This window comes from Harmonia axyridis, chromosome X (assembly GCF_914767665.1).
Source record: "Harmonia axyridis chromosome X, icHarAxyr1.1, whole genome shotgun sequence".
Taxonomy (NCBI): domain Eukaryota; kingdom Metazoa; phylum Arthropoda; class Insecta; order Coleoptera; family Coccinellidae; genus Harmonia; species Harmonia axyridis.
Window position 1 is genome coordinate 30,058,909 of NC_059508.1, and position 20,000 is coordinate 30,078,908.

The 20,000-nt window shown below is 42.5% G+C and overlaps 1 non-coding gene across 1 annotated transcript; it reads right to left on the reverse strand.

The window, feature by feature from the left end:
• Positions 1-2,681: 2,681 nt before the first annotated feature.
• Positions 2,682-2,800, reverse strand: LOC123688345. Its single transcript, XR_006749873.1, has one exon. It is a non-coding gene; the product is annotated as a 5S ribosomal RNA (ribosomal RNA).
• Positions 2,801-20,000: the final 17,200 nt, after the last annotated feature.

Genomic DNA, 20,000 nt, shown 5'->3' on the forward strand with positions numbered 1-20,000 from the left:
TCTCGCCAAGTCCAGACCTCGGCGATAGGTAGTATCTGACACCGTCCGCTCGGGACTGACATCGACTTGGACTCGGGCTGATGATGGGGAGGCGTTTAAGGACGTGAACATTTTTCCTTATAAAAATTAAAGTCGACAATGAATATTGATTCTGATTACTGATTTACGCTTTAAAAACACATTAGAAGGCAACCAAATCGAATTTGAGGAAATTCCACGATCAGAAAATTTTTTTCGAAAAAAAAAAAAATCCGAAAAATATTTTTCGATTCCGATTACTGATTTACTCTTTTAGAACACATTAGGAGGCAACCAAATCAAATTTGAGAAAATTCCACAATCAGAAAATTTTTTTCGAAAAAAAAAAAAATTCGAGGACACCTCGGTCATGGCAAGTTATTTCCCACAATCCATTCCCCGATCCACGTACATCCCAGAAAAAATCATCTCTCTAACTATCCTGGTTCAAAAGTTGTATCGGAACATTTTCACGTCGAAAATATATCTCTAAGTCCAAACCGATGCACCACGTAAACTAGGGCAGACCGATGCACCACGTAATATCGGGCAGACCGATGCAGAACGTAAACTCGATCATACCGATGCTTCACGTAATCTCGATCTTACCGATGCACCACGTAAACAAGGGCAGACCGATGCAGAACGTAAAGTAGATCTTACCGATGCACCACGTAATCTCGATCTTACCGATGCACCACGTAATCTCCATCTTACCGATGCACCACGTGAACTGGATCTTACCGATGCAGAACGTGAATTGGATCTTACCGATGCAGAACGTGAATTGGATCTTACCGATGCACCACGTAAACTCGATCATACCGATGCACCACGTAATCTCGGGCAGACCGATGCACAACGTAAATGACGATCGGGACCGGGGCGATCGGTCGTATCTGACACCGCCGGCTCGGTTCTAACATCGTCAATGAGTCGGGGTTGTAAAAAAGGACGTGAACATTTTTCCTTATAAAAATCAAACCCGACCATGGATTTTGATTCTGATTGTTGATTATCGCTACTAGAACATATAAGGAGGCAACCAAATCAAATTTGAGAAAATTCCACGATCAGAAAATTTTTTTCGAAAAAAAAAAAAAATCGTAATCACCTCGGTCATGGCGAGTTATTTTCCGTATTTCATTCCACAATCAACGTACAACATAGAAGAAATCATCTCTCTAACTATCCTGGTTCAAAAGTTGTATCGGAACATTTCACGTCGTAATATCTCGCCAAGTCCAGACCTCGGCGATAGGTAGTATCTGACACCGTCCGCTCGGGACTGACATCGACTTGGACTCGGGCTGATGATGGGGAGGCGTTTAAGGACGTGAACATTTTTCCTTATAAAAATTAAAGTCGACAATGAATATTGATTCTGATTACTGATTTACGCTTTAAAAACACATTAGAAGGCAACCAAATCGAATTTGAGGAAATTCCACGATCAGAAAATTTTTTTCGAAAAAAAAAAAAATCCGAAAAATATTTTTCGATTCCGATTACTGATTTACTCTTTTAGAACACATTAGGAGGCAACCAAATCAAATTTGAGAAAATTCCACAATCAGAAAATTTTTTTCGAAAAAAAAAAAAATTCGAGGACACCTCGGTCATGGCAAGTTATTTCCCACAATCCATTCCCCGATCCACGTACATCCCAGAAAAAATCATCTCTCTAACTATCCTGGTTCAAAAGTTGTATCGGAACATTTTCACGTCGAAAATATATCTCTAAGTCCAAACCGATGCACCACGTAAACTAGGGCAGACCGATGCACCACGTAATATCGGGCAGACCGATGCAGAACGTAAACTCGATCATACCGATGCTTCACGTAATCTCGATCTTACCGATGCACCACGTAAACAAGGGCAGACCGATGCAGAACGTAAAGTAGATCTTACCGATGCACCACGTAATCTCGATCTTACCGATGCACCACGTAATCTCCATCTTACCGATGCACCACGTGAACTCGATCTTACCGATGCACCACGTAATCTCAATCTTACCGATGCACCACGTGAACTGGATCTTACCGATGCAGAACGTGAATTGGATCTTACCGATGCACCACGTAAACTCGATCTTACCGATGCACCACGTAATCTCGATCTTACCGATGCACCACGTGAACTGGATCTTACCGATGCAGAACGTGAATTGGATCTTACCGATGCACCACGTAAACTCGATCTTACCGATGCACCACGTAATCTCAATCTTACCGATGCACCACGTGAACTGGATCTTACCGATGCAGAACGTGAATTGGATCTTACCGATGCACCACGTAAACTCGATCTTACCGATGCACCACGTAATCTCAATCTTACCGATGCACCACGTGAACTGGATCTTACCGATGCAGAACGTGAATTGGATCTTACCGATGCACCACGTAAACTCGATCTTACCGATGCACCACGTAATCTCGATCTTACCGATGCACCACGTGAACTGGATCTTACCGATGCAGAACGTGAATTGGATCTTACCGATGCACCACGTAAACTCGATCTTACCGATGCACCACGTAATCTCAATCTTACCGATGCATCACGTAATCTCGATCTTACCGATGCAGAACGTAAACTCGATCATACCGATGCACCACGTTATCTCGGCAGCCCGATGCAGAACGTAAAAAAAAAGCTTACAGCACGCGGTGTTCCCAAGCGGTCACCCATCCAAGTACTAACCGCGCCCGACGCTGCTTGGCTTCAGTGTTCTGACGAGAACTGGCAATTTCAGCGTGGTATGGCCGTAAACAACAAATATAGCGATATTTTCTATGATATCTCACTTTTTGGGAGCGGAAAGGACGTGAACGTTTTTCCTTATAAAAAATGAAATAACTTTTGGATATTAATTCTGATTGTTGATTTAAGTTTTAAGAACACATTAGGACATATCTCAATGAAATTTGAGGGATTTCCGAAATCGAAAAATATTTTTCGAAAAAAAAAAAAAATCCCAGAAGACCTCGGTCATCTCAAGTTTATTTCCATATTCTATTACACAATCAACGTACATCACAAAAGGAACCATCTCTCTAACTATCACAGTTAAATTTTTGTATCGGAACATTTCACGTCGGAATATCTCGCTAAGTCCAGACCGGGGAGATCGGTCGCATTTGACACCGTCCGCTCCGGTCTAACATCGTCTTGGAGTCGGGGTAACGATGGAGAGGCGTTTAAGGACGTGAACATTTTTCCTTATAAAAATTAAAGTCGACAATGAATATTGATTCTGATTACTGATTTACTCTTTTAGTACACATTAGAAGGCAACGCAATCAGATTTGAGGAAATTTCAAGATCAGAAAATTTTTTTCGAAAAAAAAAAAAATTCAAGAACACCTGGGTCATGGCAAGTTATTTCCCACAATCCATTCCACAATCAACGTACAACATAGAAGAAATCATCTCTCTAACTATCCTGGTTCAAAAGTTGTATCGGAACATTTCACGTCGAAATACCTCGCCAAGTCCAGACCGGGGCGATAGGTAGTATCTGACACCGTCCGCTCGGGACTGACATCGACTTGGACTCGGGCTAATGATGGGGAGGCGTTTAAGGACGTGAACATTTTTCCTTATAAAAATTAAAGTCGACAATGAATATTGATTCTGATTACTGATTTACGCTTTAAAAACACATTAGAAGGCAACCAAATCAAATTTGAGGAAATTCCAAAATCAGAAAATTTTTTTTCAAAAAAAAAAAAATCCGAAAAATATTTTTCGATTCTGATTACTGATTTACTCTTTTAGAACACATTAGAAGGCAACGAAATCAAATTTGAGTGAAATCCAAAATCAGAAAATATTTTTCGAAAAAAAAAAAAAATTCGAGAACACCTCGGTCATGGCAAGTTATTTTCCACAATCCATTCCCCAATCAACGTACATCCCAGAAAAAATCATCTCTCTAACTATCCTGGTTCAAAAGTTGTATCGGAACATTTTCACGTCGAAAATATATCTCAGAGTCCAGACCGATGCAGAACGTAAACTCGATCATACCGATGCTTCACGTAATCTCGATCTTACCGATGCACAACGTAAACTAGATCACACCGATGCAGAACGTAAACTCGATCATACCGATGCACCACGTAAACTCAGGCAGACCGATGCAGAACGTGAACTCGATCTTACCGATGCACCACGTAATCTCGATCTTACCGATGCACCACGTAAACTCGGGCAGACCGATGCAGAACGTGAACTCGATCTTACCGATGCACCACGTAAACTAGGGCTGACCGATGCATCACGTAAACGACGATCGAGAGGCGCGAAAGGACGTGAACGTTTTTCATTATAAAAATTGAAATAAATGATAAATAATGATTCTGATTGTTGGTTATCATTTTTAATAAGCATTAGGAGGCAACCAAATGAAATTTGAGGAAATTCCGATAATAGAAAATTTTTTCGAAAAAAAAAAAAAATTCATGAAATCCTCGGTCATCGCAAAATATTTACCATATTCTGTTCGATAATCAACGTATATTTAAGAAGGAATCATATCTGTATCTATCTTGGTTCAAATTTTGTATCGGAACATTTTGACCAAAGTCCGAGCTTCGGCCGAAACAGACACCGCTGACCTGGCCTATCGATCGACCGAGAGTCGGGGATAGAGCGTAAGTGTTGTCTGGAGGGGAACCCTGTGCTCTCCTGACATATATAGGGAAGGTGGTCGCGTTGGGCGATGCAGAACGTTTGGATCGGGAATTATATTTTTGGTTCAGCTATTGGAATATGGTTTATTGTTGGTATATATTGGCGAAATAACGTTCTTACTGACTGGGGATATTCATAAAAATGAGTCCGGAGATTTTCAGATCGAAGTCCGAGTGATCCGACTTGGAAGGCGTGTTGGGTGGGTCGAGATGGCTTAGATAGATCAGACGAGGCGGGCTAAGTGTTGACGTCATGCATCGGTCCATTTTCAGATTGAGTCCGAGTAATCCGACTTTGAAAGAGTGTTGGGTGCGTCGAGACTGTTTAGATAGATCGGACGAGGCGGACTAGGTGTTAACGACATGCATCGGTATATTTTCTGATCGGAGTCCGAAGAAATCGGCCCTAGTAGGCGCAGCGGACGGTCGAGACGGCCTCGGTGGGTCGGATCGATCGGGAAAAGTTTGCTAAATCGTGTCTGGAGGGGAACCTTGGGTTCTCCTGACATATATAGGGGATAAGGTTTGGGTGAACGATTCTTCACGTAAAAGTTGAGTAATTTATTTTTCGATAAGCTTTTGGATATTGATGAGAAGTATATGTATATCTTCGATTAAAAGAATTCTTACCGTCTCGATGTATATTATATTAGATATATAAGAAATAGTTAACGTGATGCATCGGCCGATTTCCGGATCGGAGTTCGAGAGATGCGACTTTCGATGCGCGATGGGTGGTTCGAGACGGCCTAGATCGATCGGACGAGGCGGACTAGGTGTTAACGACATGCATCGGCGGATTTTCTGATCGGAGTCCGAAGAAATCAGCTCTAGTAGGCGCGGCGAACGGTCGAAACGGCCTCGATCGATCGGACGAGGCGGACTAGGTGTTAACGACATGCATCGGCGGATTTTCTGATCGGAGTCCGAAGAAATCAGCTCTAGTAGGCGCGGCGAACGGTCGAAACGGCCTCGGTGGGTCGGATCGATCGGGAAAAGTTTGCTAAATCGTGTCTGGAGGGGAATCCGGGGTTCTCCTGACATATATAGAAGGGGTGGAGAATGGGTCCTGTCCTAGACTGTTTGGAGTTCTTTTTAGGATGATATTCAGTTGGTAAGTGGTAGACCCGAATCCGACCTCGGCGTTTGGGTACTGGCAAGGTGTGTTGGTTTCGGCTTTCGCATCTTGGGTCGCTTTCGTCAACCTCATGCAGCGAGGTCGCGGTCCGCTTCGTCTCTTTGTAGTCGAATGGCCTTTAAGCGACCAACCTTAAAATCGTGATCCTCTGCCCGTTGCGGGTTATGTTCACAAAAAATTTGCAACCACTCAATTCGTTCCGAGCGACAAATATTGTTGAATCTCGAATCACCGTGTCGTTATATTCACATGTATAGCGAAGGGTCGAGATGGAATGTGTATAAGAAATTAGTTGATAGCCGGGGGTTCGTATTATATATGGACGCCTTGGCGAGGGATTGTTTCTAGAAACTTTCTCATTTTTGATCGGTGTTTTGTCCGAGATGATGATGATGTATATATAGCTTGAGTCTCATGCTGACTGGGGGCTGTTACGTCGTTTCGTCGAGGACTTGCACTTACTGATGTGCGGCGCTAGTCGAAGTCAATCGACATGGCTAGTGCCACATGACGAGAGGCGAACGGGTTTGGCCATACCGGCAATCTCGTGGACCGATCGTATAAGCACGCAGTTCCCTGGTTGATCCTGCCAGTAGTCATATGCTTGTCTCAAAGATTAAGCCATGCATGTCTCAGTACAAGCCAAATTAAGGTGAAACCGCGAAAGGCTCATTAAATCAGTTATGGTTCCTTAGATCGTACCCACATTTACTTGGATAACTGTGGTAATTCTAGAGCTAATACATGCAAATAGAGCTCCGACCGGGAACGGAAGGAGCGCTTTTATTAGATCAAAACCAATAGGTGGCGGGTTCGCTCGTCATCGTACAATTTGGTGACTCTGAATAACTTTAAGCTGATCGCATGGTCTCGTACCGGCGACGCATCTTTCAAATGTCTGCCTTATCAACTGTCGATGGTAGGTTCTGCGCCTACCATGGTTGTTACGGGTAACGGGGAATCAGGGTTCGATTCCGGAGAGGGAGCCTGAGAAATGGCTACCACATCCAAGGAAGGCAGCAGGCGCGCAAATTACCCACTCCCAGATCGGGGAGGTAGTGACGAAAAATAACGATACGGGACTCATCCGAGGCCCCGTAATCGGAATGAGTACACTCTAAACCCTTTAACGAGGATCCATTGGAGGGCAAGTCTGGTGCCAGCAGCCGCGGTAATTCCAGCTCCAATAGCGTATATTAAAGTTGTTGCGGTTAAAAAGCTCGTAGTCGAATTTGTGTCTCGCGCCGTCCGGTTCATCGTTCGCGGTGTCAACTGGCGTGTCGCGAGACGTCCTGCCGGCGGGTCGTTCGCAAGGGCGGCCCAAATTGCCCCGCCGCGGTGCTCTTCACTGAGTGTCGAGGTGGGCCGGCACTTTTACTTTGAACAAACTAAGGTGCTTAAAGCAGGCTGAAATTTTGCCAGAATATTTTATGCATGGAATAATGAAAAAATTTTTTTCGAAAAAAAAAAAAATTCGAGGACACCTCGGTCATGGCAAGTTATTTCCCACAATCCATTCCCCGATCCACGTACATCCCAGAAAAAATCATCTCTCTAACTATCCTGGTTCAAAAGTTGTATCGGAACATTTTCACGTCGAAAATATATCTCTAAGTCCAAACCGATGCACCACGTAAACTAGGGCAGACCGATGCACCACGTAATATCGGGCAGACCGATGCAGAACGTAAACTCGATCATACCGATGCTTCACGTAATCTCGATCTTACCGATGCACCACGTAAACAAGGGCAGACCGATGCAGAACGTAAAGTAGATCTTACCGATGCACCACGTAATCTCGATCTTACCGATGCACCACGTAATCTCCATCTTACCGATGCACCACGTGAACTGGATCTTACCGATGCAGAACGTGAATTGGATCTTACCGATGCAGAACGTGAATTGGATCTTACCGATGCACCACGTAAACTCGATCATACCGATGCACCACGTAATCTCGGGCAGACCGATGCACAACGTAAATGACGATCGGGACCGGGGCGATCGGTCGTATCTGACACCGCCGGCTCGGTTCTAACATCGTCAATGAGTCGGGGTTGTAAAAAAGGACGTGAACATTTTTCCTTATAAAAATCAAACCCGACCATGGATTTTGATTCTGATTGTTGATTATCGCTACTAGAACATATAAGGAGGCAACCAAATCAAATTTGAGAAAATTCCACGATCAGAAAATTTTTTTCAAAAAAAAAAAAAAATCGTAATCACCTCGGTCATGGCGAGTTATTTTACGTATTTCATTCCACAATCAACGTACAACATAGAAGAAATCATCTCTCTAACTATCCTGGTTCAAAAGTTGTATCGGAACATTTCACGTCGTAATATCTCGCCAAGTCCAGACCTCGGCGATAGGTAGTATCTGACACCGTCCGCTCGGGACTGACATCGACTTGGACTCGGGCTGATGATGGGGAGGCGTTTAAGGACGTGAACATTTTTCCTTATAAAAATTAAAGTCGACAATGAATATTGATTCTGATTACTGATTTACGCTTTAAAAACACATTAGAAGGCAACCAAATCGAATTTGAGGAAATTCCACGATCAGAAAATTTTTTTCGAAAAAAAAAAAAATCCGAAAAATATTTTTCGATTCCGATTACTGATTTACTCTTTTAGAACACATTAGGAGGCAACCAAATCAAATTTGAGAAAATTCCACAATCAGAAAATTTTTTTCGAAAAAAAAAAAAATTCGAGGACACCTCGGTCATGGCAAGTTATTTCCCACAATCCATTCCCCGATCCACGTACATCCCAGAAAAAATCATCTCTCTAACTATCCTGGTTCAAAAGTTGTATCGGAACATTTTCACGTCGAAAATATATCTCTAAGTCCAAACCGATGCACCACGTAAACTAGGGCAGACCGATGCACCACGTAATATCGGGCAGACCGATGCAGAACGTAAACTCGATCATACCGATGCTTCACGTAATCTCGATCTTACCGATGCACCACGTAAACAAGGGCAGACCGATGCAGAACGTAAAGTAGATCTTACCGATGCACCACGTAATCTCGATCTTACCGATGCACCACGTAATCTCCATCTTACCGATGCACCACGTGAACTGGATCTTACCGATGCAGAACGTGAATTGGATCTTACCGATGCAGAACGTGAATTGGATCTTACCGATGCACCACGTAAACTCGATCATACCGATGCACCACGTAATCTCGGGCAGACCGATGCACAACGTAAATGACGATCGGGACCGGGGCGATCGGTCGTATCTGACACCGCCGGCTCGGTTCTAACATCGTCAATGAGTCGGGGTTGTAAAAAAGGACGTGAACATTTTTCCTTATAAAAATCAAACCCGACCATGGATTTTGATTCTGATTGTTGATTATCGCTACTAGAACATATAAGGAGGCAACCAAATCAAATTTGAGAAAATTCCACGATCAGAAAATTTTTTTCGAAAAAAAAAAAAAATCGTAATCACCTCGGTCATGGCGAGTTATTTTCCGTATTTCATTCCACAATCAACGTACAACATAGAAGAAATCATCTCTCTAACTATCCTGGTTCAAAAGTTGTATCGGAACATTTCACGTCGTAATATCTCGCCAAGTCCAGACCTCGGCGATAGGTAGTATCTGACACCGTCCGCTCGGGACTGACATCGACTTGGACTCGGGCTGATGATGGGGAGGCGTTTAAGGACGTGAACATTTTTCCTTATAAAAATTAAAGTCGACAATGAATATTGATTCTGATTACTGATTTACGCTTTAAAAACACATTAGAAGGCAACCAAATCGAATTTGAGGAAATTCCACGATCAGAAAATTTTTTTCGAAAAAAAAAAAAATCCGAAAAATATTTTTCGATTCCGATTACTGATTTACTCTTTTAGAACACATTAGGAGGCAACCAAATCAAATTTGAGAAAATTCCACAATCAGAAAATTTTTTTCGAAAAAAAAAAAAATTCGAGGACACCTCGGTCATGGCAAGTTATTTCCCACAATCCATTCCCCGATCCACGTACATCCCAGAAAAAATCATCTCTCTAACTATCCTGGTTCAAAAGTTGTATCGGAACATTTTCACGTCGAAAATATATCTCTAAGTCCAAACCGATGCACCACGTAAACTAGGGCAGACCGATGCACCACGTAATATCGGGCAGACCGATGCAGAACGTAAACTCGATCATACCGATGCTTCACGTAATCTCGATCTTACCGATGCACCACGTAAACAAGGGCAGACCGATGCAGAACGTAAAGTAGATCTTACCGATGCACCACGTAATCTCGATCTTACCGATGCACCACGTAATCTCCATCTTACCGATGCACCACGTGAACTGGATCTTACCGATGCAGAACGTGAATTGGATCTTACCGATGCAGAACGTGAATTGGATCTTACCGATGCACCACGTAAACTCGATCATACCGATGCACCACGTAATCTCGGGCAGACCGATGCACAACGTAAATGACGATCGGGACCGGGGCGATCGGTCGTATCTGACACCGCCGGCTCGGTTCTAACATCGTCAATGAGTCGGGGTTGTAAAAAAGGACGTGAACATTTTTCCTTATAAAAATCAAACCCGACCATGGATTTTGATTCTGATTGTTGATTATCGCTACTAGAACATATAAGGAGGCAACCAAATCAAATTTGAGAAAATTCCACGATCAGAAAATTTTTTTCGAAAAAAAAAAAAAATCGTAATCACCTCGGTCATGGCGAGTTATTTTCCGTATTTCATTCCACAATCAACGTACAACATAGAAGAAATCATCTCTCTAACTATCCTGGTTCAAAAGTTGTATCGGAACATTTCACGTCGTAATATCTCGCCAAGTCCAGACCTCGGCGATAGGTAGTATCTGACACCGTCCGCTCGGGACTGACATCGACTTGGACTCGGGCTGATGATGGGGAGGCGTTTAAGGACGTGAACATTTTTCCTTATAAAAATTAAAGTCGACAATGAATATTGATTCTGATTACTGATTTACGCTTTAAAAACACATTAGAAGGCAACCAAATCGAATTTGAGGAAATTCCACGATCAGAAAATTTTTTTCGAAAAAAAAAAAAATCCGAAAAATATTTTTCGATTCCGATTACTGATTTACTCTTTTAGAACACATTAGGAGGCAACCAAATCAAATTTGAGAAAATTCCACAATCAGAAAATTTTTTTCGAAAAAAAAAAAAATTTGAGGACACCTCGGTCATGGCAAGTTATTTCCCACAATCCATTCCCCGATCCACGTACATCCCAGAAAAAATCATCTCTCTAACTATCCTGGTTCAAAAGTTGTATCGGAACATTTTCACGTCGAAAATATATCTCTAAGTCCAAACCGATGCACCACGTAAACTAGGGCAGACCGATGCACCACGTAATATCGGGCAGACCGATGCAGAACGTAAACTCGATCATACCGATGCTTCACGTAATCTCGATCTTACCGATGCACCACGTAAACAAGGGCAGACCGATGCAGAACGTAAAGTAGATCTTACCGATGCACCACGTAATCTCGATCTTACCGATGCACCACGTAATCTCCATCTTACCGATGCACCACGTGAACTGGATCTTACCGATGCACCACGTAATCTCAATCTTACCGATGCACCACGTGAACTGGATCTTACCGATGCAGAACGTGAATTGGATCTTACCGATGCACCACGTAAACTCGATCTTACCGATGCACCACGTAATCTCGATCTTACCGATGCACCACGTGAACTGGATCTTACCGATGCAGAACGTGAATTGGATCTTACCGATGCACCACGTAAACTCGATCTTACCGATGCACCACGTAATCTCAATCTTACCGATGCACCACGTGAACTGGATCTTACCGATGCAGAACGTGAATTGGATCTTACCGATGCACCACGTAAACTCGATCTTACCGATGCACCACGTAATCTCAATCTTACCGATGCACCACGTGAACTGGATCTTACCGATGCAGAACGTGAATTGGATCTTACCGATGCACCACGTAAACTCGATCTTACCGATGCACCACGTAATCTCGATCTTACCGATGCACCACGTGAACTGGATCTTACCGATGCAGAACGTGAATTGGATCTTACCGATGCACCACGTAAACTCGATCTTACCGATGCACCACGTAATCTCAATCTTACCGATGCATCACGTAAACTCGATCTTACCGATGCAGAACGTAAACTCGATCATACCGATGCACCACGTTATCTCGGCAGACCGATGCAGAACGTAAAAAAAAAGCTTACAGCACGCGGTGTTCCCAAGCGGTCACCCATCCAAGTACTAACCGCGCCCGACGCTGCTTGGCTTCAGTGTTCAATTTCAATTTCAATTTCAAATGGTCTTTATTTGTCTTTGTGATAGTTACAGATATGTGCCTATATAGGCCATGTTAATCAACAATAAGGGTTTATATACAGTTCCTACCAGATAATTCTGGTATTATCAGTTACATTTCATATACATATAATAAAAAATTTTTAAGTAATTTCAGGGTGTTTGGGAATTTTTGTTTGATATCGTATATTTATTTATTTTATTATAATAGGGGATTTTCAGGAAAAATTTAGGAATAAAAAACCTGATATAAGTAATTTGGGGAGGGATGGGGGGTGGGTTGGGGATATATATACAGTTATGTACAGTTTTATCATTTACAAATTTTTATATACAATTTTATATACATGTCTGGGAAGGGGTTCCCGTTATGCTAAACGGCGATTCTCAATTCAGCTAACGGCCGCCATTTGCTAGTCGTGGCCAGTCCCCATTTCTCGTAGCACCGTTCGTGTCGCTGTTGGGTCTAGTACCCGTAGGACCGATTGGTTGTTACGATAACAGGGCGATGGATACGCCATTCGCATTGGCTGCCGCTACCTTTCGTTGTGATTCGTCGTCAAGACATATTTTTTCAAAATGTCGGTATGTGACATGGCCGGTCTTGGAAGATGGCGGTTTTCATAGGGGTTTTTGGGTGTTTGGGGTGGGTTTTTAGGGAGGTTTAAGGAATATGGGAAGGAATTGGTACGGGAGGGGGTGAGGGGATGCGTGGAGTCGCGTTTTCGTAATTTGTCTTGTCAGTGCGTTGGATTTACACTGGAATTCGTAGAAATCGCTAGATACTTTGTTTAGGTACTCGCGGATGGTTGGAATATCCGCGAGTTCATGTAGTTTGGATATCCTAGTGTAATACGGCTTGCTCAAGGCCAATCTTAGGATTTTGTTTTGAAGGTTTTGAATGGGCCTTATTGGAAAGGGCCTAAGGTGACAAAATGCCGGCGCAGCGTATGTGACTACTGGCCGGATGTATGTTTTGTAAATGAGCAATTTGTTTTTTTCATTCAGCATACTTTTACTGCACAATAGAGGATGCAGTATCTTTTTGATGGCGTATCCTTTATGGATTTGTGCTTTGATATGGCGGTGGAAATTTAGCCTTTCGTCCAATTCAATGCCCAGGTACTTAACGGAGCTTTTTGGAACAATTTCCGTATTATTGATTTTTAATTTGTCTAAGATTACTTTTTCATTCCGTCTTCTGCTAAACACGATCTGCTCTGCTTTGGTCTCATTCAGTTTTATTTTCCATCTGTCGAAGTAATTGATAAGTACTTCGAGATGGTTTTTCAGCTCGCGATTGGCGTCTTCAGCGCTGGATGAGTGGGCATATATGGCCGTGTCATCCGCGAAGAGGGCGATTTTTGTTTTGTTATGTTTCGGGATATCCTGGACGTAGATATTGAATAATCTAGGTCCAAGGACTGATCCCTGCACAATTCCTGCTTTTATATTTTTGGGCGCGGATGTTTCATTCCCTACGCGTACTATGAATTTTCTGTTATTGAGATATGAGTAAATGGTCTTTATGAGGAATTTCGGGAATTTAAGTTTTATTAATTTGTAGGTCAGCCCCTCTATCCAAACTTTGTCGAACGCCTTTTCGATGTCGAGGAGGAGCATGACCGTGTGGTTTTTATTATTGAAACTATTTATTACGTCGACTACGATTCGGCAGATTTGCTGTGTCGAGCTGTGTTTTTCCTTGAAGCCAAATTGATGGTCATCGCGAATTTTATTGTTTTTCATTACATGTTTTATTTTTCCTAACAGGATTTTCTCGGTCAGCTTGCTGAGGTTAGACAGTAGACTGATCGGACGGTAGTTGCCGGGAGAAGTTGTGACTTTCCCGGCTTTGGGGATAGGGGTTACTACTGCTGTTTTCCAACAGCTAGGCCAGTGTTGAAATTTGAATACAGCGTTTATGATGTAGTTCAGTTGAACTATGGCCTTTCTGGATAGGTTCCGGATCAGTCTATTGTCCACTTCGTCCTTTCCTGGCGCTTTGTTTAGTGGAAGCTTTTTAATTTCGTCCCGTATTTCCGATGGATTTGTTAATAGATGATTTTCGGGCTTTACGAAGCGGTTCGAATTTATAAAGTCTTCCACTCTTTTCCGTATGTCTGCTTGTTCTGGACTATCGGTCTGGGATATGTGGTGAGCGGTTTCGAAGTTTTCCGCAAGTACGTCCGCTTTTTCTTTATCGGTGATGTAATTCGCGGAATTTTGGACCAAGATGGGAACTTGGGAGAATTTTTGAATACTGGATTTGACTGTTTTCCAGAGATCTTTGTTATTAGAATTTAGCCTGGAGATTTTCTGTTCCCATCTTTCGTTCTGGAAAATTTTTATGTGGTTTCGGATTTCGCGGGTGTATGAGTTTAAGAGTGTTTTATCGACTTGTCTTTGGTGGGATTGCCACCTTTTTCTGATTTTATTCCTGAACTTGATCAAGTCGATAATATGGGCTGGTAGTTTTTCTGCTACTTCAGCTCTCGGTTTTTTGGAAATTGTTTTATCGCGGGCGTACTTGAGGGCCTTCGTAAACTTTTCAATTTCCCGTTCGATGTCGGAAGCAGTTTCGATTTTATTGTTGATAGTTATTTTACTATCTAATATTGTACGAAATTTTGCCCAATCAGCGTTCGAATAGTCGTACACTAATTTTGTTGGGTTTCTTTCGCTGCTATAATTGACCGAGAAGATCACTGGATTATGATCGGACCCTAACTGACAACTCGCGTCCGGGATACTATTCAAGTTAATATTCTTAGTGAGTATTAAATCGATAGTACTCGGAGCTTTTCCATTGTCTGGAAAATGAGTGTGTCCGTTAGGGATGTTCAAAATTACGTCATCATTAGCTTCAAGGAAACTGAATAGACGATTTCCATTGGTGTTTCTGCAGTTGCAGTTCCATTCTTCGTGTTTAGCATTTAGATCGCCTAGAACTATTACTTTATTTTTCCTAGAAAATAGGAATCTTAGGCAGTTGGTACTGAATTTGCGACTGGGGCTATTATACACCGCCGTTATGATTAAGTTGCCATCAATCTGGACGCTAGCGTTCTCTATTGTGCAGTTGATGGTAGGCAAAATGGTGGATGCGATAATGTTCTTAACTAGTATAGCGATTCCACCGAATCCAGAGTTGTCTTGTCTGTCTTGCCTATATGTCTGGTATCCTTTAATGAAAAATTTGTGGTTGTTTTTCAGTTTTGTCTCGTTGATAGTCAGTATGTCTATTTGGTTGTAATTTAGAAAATTGGAGATCTCCAGGAATTTTTGGGAGACTCCATTCGCGTTCCAAGTCGCGATTTTTAATGACTTAGTCATTTAAATTGAGGAAGAATTCCAGTATGACGTACTTTCTTTCGGCGGGGCTTGCATTTTGCAGCTGCTGGTTGAGTCTTTTGACGTCTGTCAGTAGTTGTCGTATGTCCACGTATTGATTAAGTCTGTTGAACTCGCTTTTCAGCTCGTAAAACGCGTTTTGGAAGTTATTTGTGTTGTTTGTGTCATGAGTTTTGTTTGTTGGGGGGGAAGTTGGGGTTTTGGGGGTGGTTTGGGGGTTGGCCATGCCACTTACCGGTTTTTGTTTGGCCTCTTGGGCCTTTCTCCTTTCTTCCCAGACATTCACGGCCGGGATTGGAGCTTCGCGGTAAACTTTGGGGGCGGCAGGGGCGGCGGTTTTGGCGTTCCTCGCCCTGCGGTTGCAGATGTTCACGTAAATCGCGCACTCGGTACTGTTTGCGGGGTGACTCCCGAAACAGTTCGCGCACTTTGCCGGCGTATTCATTGTTTTTGGGCACTCGCGAGTCGCGTGATTTTCCGCGCACTTGAGGCAGTTTGGGGTCCTATGGCAGTTGGCCGTGGCATGTCCCCACATCTGGCAGTTGTGACATTGGATTACTTCCCTTTTTGTGTAGTACTTGTTCCACCGAACGGCTGTATAATTAATAACGCGGACTTCCTTCTGTATTTTCCGGAGCGTTATCGTATTTCCGGTGACGACCATGTACGCCGGTGATTTCGTTGCTTTTAGTTTGTGGATTTCCACAACCGGAATTCCTAGTTCCTGGAGTTCAGTTTTAATCTCTTCCAGGTCTGGATCAGAATCCAGTCCCCTCAGCGTAAATGCATGGGTTTTTTCTTCCCTTGGGGTGTAGGTGTGGTATTTCACGTCGTTTTCATCAAAATATTTTTCTAGTTTCTTTCTGTCTTCTACCGTCTCGGTGTAGACGGTGGAGTTCATGGCACTGTATTTAATATAAAATTTGCCATTTATAACTTTCGTTATGTCGGCCACCGTTTTGTTATGTTTTTTGAAAACGCCGTTGACCACTATTGGCGGGGGTTTCCGTTGATTTTTTCTAATTTCAACGGTTGCTGCATTGACTTCTACCTCATTTGGATTGAGGTAGTTAAATTTATTTTTGATTTCTACAGGGATTGTCTTTTTGTCCTTCCTTTTCCTGATAGATGTTGTTGGATGCGTGAAGTTTGGGTTTTCCACATCTCCAACTCGACTTCTCTTTTTGGCGACTCTCGGGGGGTCAGTTTCATTATCAGATGAATCTGAAGGGAGTTTCATTTCCTGGTCGTCCATCATTTTAATAAAGTTCTGATAAAATTTTTGAAATTCCTTTCAAAAAGGAATTCAAAAGCGGTCGGTTTCACGCGAAACTCGGCCGTTTCAGGGCCTTTCGGACCCGAGCAGGTAAAATTTCGTCACTCACTCAGTCTATTCTTGGCTCTGGAATGCGGCTTGGCGCCGTCTGGTCTAACACAACGGTCACTTTCACAGGTCAGTTTTAACGTTCACAAATTCCACAACTATCTCTACGGAGCGATTTTGGGTATAACCTCTCAGCTCAGTGTTCTGACGAGAACTGGCAATTTCAGCGTGGTATGGCCGTAAACAACAAATATAGCGATATTTTCTATGATATCTCACTTTTTGGGAGCGGAAAGGACGTGAACGTTTTTCCTTATAAAAAATGAAATAACTTTTGGATATTAATTCTGATTGTTGATTTAAGTTTTAAGAACACATTAGGACATATCTCAATGAAATTTGAGGGATTTCCGAAATCGAAAAATATTTTTCGAAAAAAAAAAAAAATCCCAGAAGACCTCGGTCATCTCAAGTTTATTTCCATATTCTATTACACAATCAACGTACATCACAAAAGGAACCATCTCTCTAACTATCACAGTTAAATTTTTGTATCGGAACATTTCACGTCGGAATATCTCGCTAAGTCCAGACCGGGGAGATCGGTCGCATTTGACACCGTCCGCTCCGGTCTAACATCGTCTTGGAGTCGGGGTAACGATGGAGAGGCGTTTAAGGACGTGAACATTTTTCCTTATAAAAATTAAAGTCGACAATGAATATTGATTCTGATTACTGATTTACTCTTTTAGTACACATTAGAAGGCAACGCAATCAGATTTGAGGAAATTTCAAGATCAGAAAATTTTTTTCGAAAAAAAAAAAAATTCAAGAACACCTGGGTCATGGCAAGTTATTTCCCACAATCCATTCCACAATCAACGTACAACATAGAAGAAATCATCTCTCTAACTATCCTGGTTCAAAAGTTGTATCGGAACATTTCACGTCGAAATACCTCGCCAAGTCCAGACCGGGGCGATAGGTAGTATCTGACACCGTCCGCTCGGGACTGACATCGACTTGGACTCGGGCTAATGATGGGGAGGCGTTTAAGGACGTGAACATTTTTCCTTATAAAAATTAAAGTCGACAATGAATATTGATTCTGATTACTGATTTACGCTTTAAAAACACATTAGAAGGCAACCAAATCAAATTTGAGGAAATTCCAAAATCAGAAAATTTTTTTTCAAAAAAAAAAAAATCCGAAAAATATTTTTCGATTCTGATTACTGATTTACTCTTTTAGAACACATTAGAAGGCAACGAAATCAAATTTGAGTGAAATCCAAAATCAGAAAATATTTTTCGAAAAAAAAAAAAAATTCGAGAACACCTCGGTCATGGCAAGTTATTTTCCACAATCCATTCCCCAATCAACGTACATCCCAGAAAAAATCATCTCTCTAACTATCCTGGTTCAAAAGTTGTATCGGAACATTTTCACGTCGAAAATATATCTCAGAGTCCAGACCGATGCAGAACGTAAACTCGATCATACCGATGCTTCACGTAATCTCGATCTTACCGATGCACAACGTAAACTAGATCACACCGATGCAGAACGTAAACTCGATCATACCGATGCACCACGTAAACTCAGGCAGACCGATGCAGAACGTGAACTCGATCTTACCGATGCACCACGTAATCTCGATCTTACCGATGCACCACGTAAACTCGGGCAGACCGATGCAGAACGTGAACTCGATCTTACCGATGCACCACGTAAACTAGGGCTGACCGATGCATCACGTAAACGACGATCGAGAGGCGCGAAAGGACGTGAACGTTTTTCATTATAAAAATTGAAATAAATGATAAATAATGATTCTGATTGTTGGTTATCATTTTTAATAAGCATTAGGAGGCAACCAAATGAAATTTGAGGAAATTCCGATAATAGAAAATTTTTTCGAAAAAAAAAAAAAATTCATGAAATCCTCGGTCATCGCAAAATATTTACCATATTCTGTTCGATAATCAACGTATATTTAAGAAGGAATCATATCTGTATCTATCTTGGTTCAAATTTTGTATCGGAACATTTTGACCAAAGTCCGAGCTTCGGCCGAAACAGACACCGCTGACCTGGCCTATCGATCGACCGAGAGTCGGGGATAGAGCGTAAGTGTTGTCTGGAGGGGAACCCTGTGCTCTCCTGACATATATAGGGAAGGTGGTCGCGTTGGGCGATGCAGAACGTTTGGATCGGGAATTATATTTTTGGTTCAGCTATTGGAATATGGTTTATTGTTGGTATATATTGGCGAAATAACGTTCTTACTGACTGGGGATATTCATAAAAATGAGTCCGGAGATTTTCAGATCGAAGTCCGAGTGATCCGACTTGGAAGGCGTGTTGGGTGGGTCGAGATGGCTTAGATAGATCAGACGAGGCGGGCTAAGTGTTGACGTCATGCATCGGTCCATTTTCAGATTGAGTCCGAGTAATCCGACTTTGAAAGAGTGTTGGGTGCGTCGAGACTGTTTAGATAGATCGGACGAGGCGGACTAGGTGTTAACGACATGCATCGGTATATTTTCTGATCGGAGTCCGAAGAAATCGGCCCTAGTAGGCGCAGCGGACGGTCGAGACGGCCTCGGTGGGTCGGATCGATCGGGAAAAGTTTGCTAAATCGTGTCTGGAGGGGAACCTTGGGTTCTCCTGACATATATAGGGGATAAGGTTTGGGTGAACGATTCTTCACGTAAAAGTTGAGTAATTTATTTTTCGATAAGCTTTTGGATATTGATGAGAAGTATATGTATATCTTCGATTAAAAGAATTCTTACCGTCTCCATGTATATTATATTAGATATATAAGAAATAGTTAACGTGATGCATCGGCCGATTTCCGGATCGGAGTTCGAGAGATGCGACTTTCGATGCGCGATGGGTGGTTCGAGACGGCCTAGATCGATCGGACGAGGCGGACTAGGTGTTAACGACATGCATCGGCGGATTTTCTGATCGGAGTCCGAAGAAATCAGCTCTAGTAGGCGCGGCGAACGGTCGAAACGGCCTCGATCGATCGGACGAGGCGGACTAGGTGTTAACGACATGCATCGG